Here is a 4,081-nt window from a genome sequence, read left to right on the forward strand (position 1 = left end):
GCAGTATGGTTTCACACATATGGTGATCTTTCGGTATGCATGTACCTACTTCGTAAAAAAAGGCAGGTCTACATTACTGGTTCACATCACTCCAAAGAGCAAGAAGCTTATTTTGTCATGTAATGGTTTATATAATTTACTCTGGTACTGTATAGAATAAAGGGCCCATTAGCAATCAAATCTCTGGTCTGGTCTGAGTTTGTTTCATCAATGATTGTATGTGAGCTTACGAACATAACGATTCCCACTTTAAATAAATGCGATCAAGATAATTAGGTAGACAACATGTCAAGAGACGTTTATTCCTTATTTCTTGTTATAATTGAAGGATATTATTATGCAATATACTGCTTTGTTTTTTAAAATGGCTTCAAATTGTCTCCCTTGTTCCGACACTTTAGTACACAATTTGTGCATTCACTTGAGTTATTTCTTAAAGAAAATTACCCCCCAAAATTATTCAAAACAGTCTTTGACATATCTACAGTTTAATTAAAAGAAAAACTGTATTTTATTTTAAGTGATAAATAAATATAGACAAATCTTGGGACTGTGCACAAACTGATCGGCTTGAACTCAAAAGTCGCAGCCAAGAATTTTCTGCAACTTTTGAGTTCAAGTCTGTCAGCTTGTGCACGGTCCCACAATCAGTTCAAAAAGAATTTTCCTTGATATAGCCTTGAAAAAAAAAAGTAAGTAACAAATTTTGTACAAACAAATTTGTTCAAGGGAGACAATTGGAATCATGTTTTTTAAAATCGGTGAATTGCATTATAATTTCCTCCAAAAAATAACAAATAACTGTGAAATGAATTGGAAAAAAAGTGCTAACATTATTACCTTGATCAGATCGATGTGTATGACAATGAATTTCTATGTTTGCTGATTTGGTTGTCCGGTAATGACTTTCATGCACAGGGCTTCTAAATTCACTCGCTCAAACGCTCATGTCTGCACCAACATTCACACACGTCCATATTCATAAGGGATGGTGACAACACGCTCTTGAACAACAAACATGGCACAAAACGAATGAACATTTCAAACATTTCGCTATTGAATGAAATCATTAGTACATGGATATCAAATCATAAAACATCTCACAAAATACCTCCTTGCCATTCCGAAGTTGAAGAAGAATACAGTCCGGCATTACACACACTACACTTTCATCACTGAGAATCGCTGTTCACAACACATGTCCTCGGCTCTGATACGTTCTCCGAATAATACACACAAGTCATGGATGATGGTATAGTCCGTACGAAGCCGAACCACTTCTTACTATCCTCTGACACAAGTTCTTATCAGCTTCCACAATCTTCTGTCTTAACTGCAGGCATTTAAAAGATTAAACCTGAACTCACACACAGAGGTGACAGCACTACGTACCCTCCCTCGCTGTAAACAAAGTACTGATTTTACCTGTCCATATTGAAACTACATACATTTTTCACTTGACAGAACAGTTAACTGTTGCTACCAACTTAATTAACTGGTATTGGAAAAAAATATCACACCTTGAAAACCCTAGTTCAGTATATCATAACTATATACAGCCTTCAAACGGTTGGTACCGGTTGTTGAAGATCTCTTAGTCGCGCTTCCTTGCATCCGGACTTCTTGATCAAAATTGAGGCCTTGAAGAGTCGTCCGGGGAAACTTGTCTTGTCTTGAAGCATACCTGAAAATGAAATTTTTTTTTTACTTGACACTAAAGCAAATCTTATGCTGGGTACAAATGCTAAAACAAGTTGCGCCAGTCTGTCAAACATGTATAACGATACTGAACGCAGTACATTTCACAAGGACAATGCTTAGCTGAAAACCAGCATCCACGTCGAATAAGGTAAATGGCAACCCAGCATAGCGCAGTAGCAAAACTGTCCCACAGGAAATCACGCTTCCCTGTGTTTAAAACAAATCTGTTTAACTTTCTAAGCTTGTAGCCCTGAAAGTAAAAAAATTATGCACTAGCCTCTGGCTAGTGATTCTGAAAACGTACCAGCCAGAGAGCAAATTTTACGAACCAAACCAACAATTTGATTCAGCATCTTCACTCGCATTTGGCGAGTAGATGAACACTTCTACTCACCAGTTGCATGCTTCTACTAACTATGGCGAGTAAAATACTTGCCACTTTCACTGTTTCAGGGCTGGTTTGTTTTTAACCTAAACATAATGTTGTAGTTTTCCAGAAATTGCTCTACACACAAACATACACCACCGCCCTGGTCTCTTGACTAAATGTAAAATGCATAGTTTGTTGATAATGCACTTTATAAATATCACTGTTTCTCTTTCCCCAGTCTTGTAGCTGTTGTAGTTAACAAGCTCTATATTTTAACTTTGAGACTTATGTTCTGAAAAAAATAGATCACACTCTGATGTAAACCTCTAGGTAATGCAACCCTAATTTCCTTAATATTAATTATTATACACACTTACTTAACAATTTGTATGTCATCGAGAGCAGCTGGTGCAGTTTTCATGGCAGCATGCCCCTTCCACATACATTTGTAGTGTGTACAAGTTTTGTCTGCTGGCACAGTGTCGATTCCTTCAGCCATGTAGTGTGAAGCAGCAAAAAGTGTGGCGGCCACATGGTTGCAAGACTGTCCTTTCTGGGTAAAAACAACAACACACATTCAAATTCTGTTTGTGTCATCTTGATTTTCCTTAGCCTGCTAATAACAATTAACTTTATCTTTCCTAGGAATTCCTACAGAGAGCTTGTAAGCGCATGCTGTTGATATAGATATATTTTATATAGATCTATATAAAATATATACCGGCTCAGAATGGAATTTGATCTTACTGTGATAACCTTCATTGACAAGAGGATTCACAAACACATGTGTACGTACACATTAAATAAAACTCCGCACTCAGGTACCTGGTATTCTATTGAACATGCCTAGCCAACATGGCATGGTCTCCTGGAGATACTGATTGAAATTACATTAACATGCTGCTCATAACTTTGTCAAAAATGACAGCTTTTGCATGCAGACATTTTCAGTAGAGAATTATGAATCTCTGTGTGTGTTTGTCACTTTGTGTGCCATGCATTATATGACTGAGTATGAAAACTGATTGTGTAAGATACCAAGTAACGCAGCCATCAAGTTAATCCCACAAAACATACAAGGCCAACAACACTTACCCAGCAATACACTCGCAGTAGGCTCCAAGTGCCTGTCCGGTCAGCGTCCCCCCACAACAGCATACACTTCGTTGCGAGTCTGCTTCATTGACGTCAGCACACTCGCTCTGAGTCGATCACCACAGTTGCTTACTAGCTGTTGTGCCATGCAGAAAGACATTTTATGCACACAGTATGTCTATCGTTTACCCCAAGGTTTTGCATTCTTTGCGCTGGATGCGTCGTATAACTTGTCGAACGTCGACGCAGTAGTATCAGTAAGAAAGTTGATCCAGAGATCTGTAGATCTGTGGTCGATCACCTCTGCTTCGCTTATGTAGGGGAAGTTCGCCAAGTCTTTCGTCCATATACCACCAATAGCCGTTTCAAACCATACCTTCATGCATGTCCTTGACTTTTAGTTCATGATTTTGAACAAGATAATCCGTTTTCTTGCAGAATTTCTCAAAGTAATCCTCTGGCAATAGTACTTCGAGCCCCGACAGTGAAAGAGGTATTTCAGACTGCCCCTTATTTCCGGTTATCAGAGAGAGGCTGCCGTGCCCTAAAATCTGATTGGTCGAAACGCTGGGGGCAAAGGTTATACGAAAAAGGTCTATTGATTTCTCGCCTGTTTGTTTTGTAATGAAAAACATTATATTCAGGGCTTAGGACCCATCTTCTTATTCTTTTGATTATTTTGTACGGTGGGGAGAGAGAAGGAGAAAGAGAGAGGGAGAGAGAGAGAGAGAGAGAGAGAGAGAGAGAGAGAGAGAGAGAGAGAGGGGGGGGGGGGGCGGGTGTCACAGAAATGTAGGTGCTGGCGGCGATGCACGCAAGGGAGGTCACTGGGAGGAAGAGAACCAGTCCTGCAATTCGTGACAAGAAACATCACAGCGATCTCCACAATCACATGCAGAGTTCATTTGGTGACGC

At 39.4% G+C, this 4,081-nt stretch overlaps 1 long non-coding RNA gene across 1 annotated transcript; it reads right to left on the reverse strand.

Annotated features, from left to right (window-relative positions):
• Nucleotides 1-1,051: 1,051 nt before the first annotated feature.
• On the reverse strand, nt 1,052-3,764 carry LOC138949055 (uncharacterized). The gene is made up of 3 exons (XR_011450153.1): nt 3,167-3,764; nt 2,449-2,624; nt 1,052-1,684 (listed from the first exon to the last, which is right to left on the reverse strand). It is a non-coding gene; the product is annotated as an uncharacterized lncRNA (long non-coding RNA).
• Between the last annotated feature and the right edge of the window lie 317 nt (nt 3,765-4,081).

This window comes from Littorina saxatilis, linkage group LG15 (assembly GCF_037325665.1).
Source record: "Littorina saxatilis isolate snail1 linkage group LG15, US_GU_Lsax_2.0, whole genome shotgun sequence".
In the NCBI taxonomy this organism is placed as follows: Eukaryota; Metazoa; Mollusca; class Gastropoda; order Littorinimorpha; family Littorinidae; genus Littorina; species Littorina saxatilis.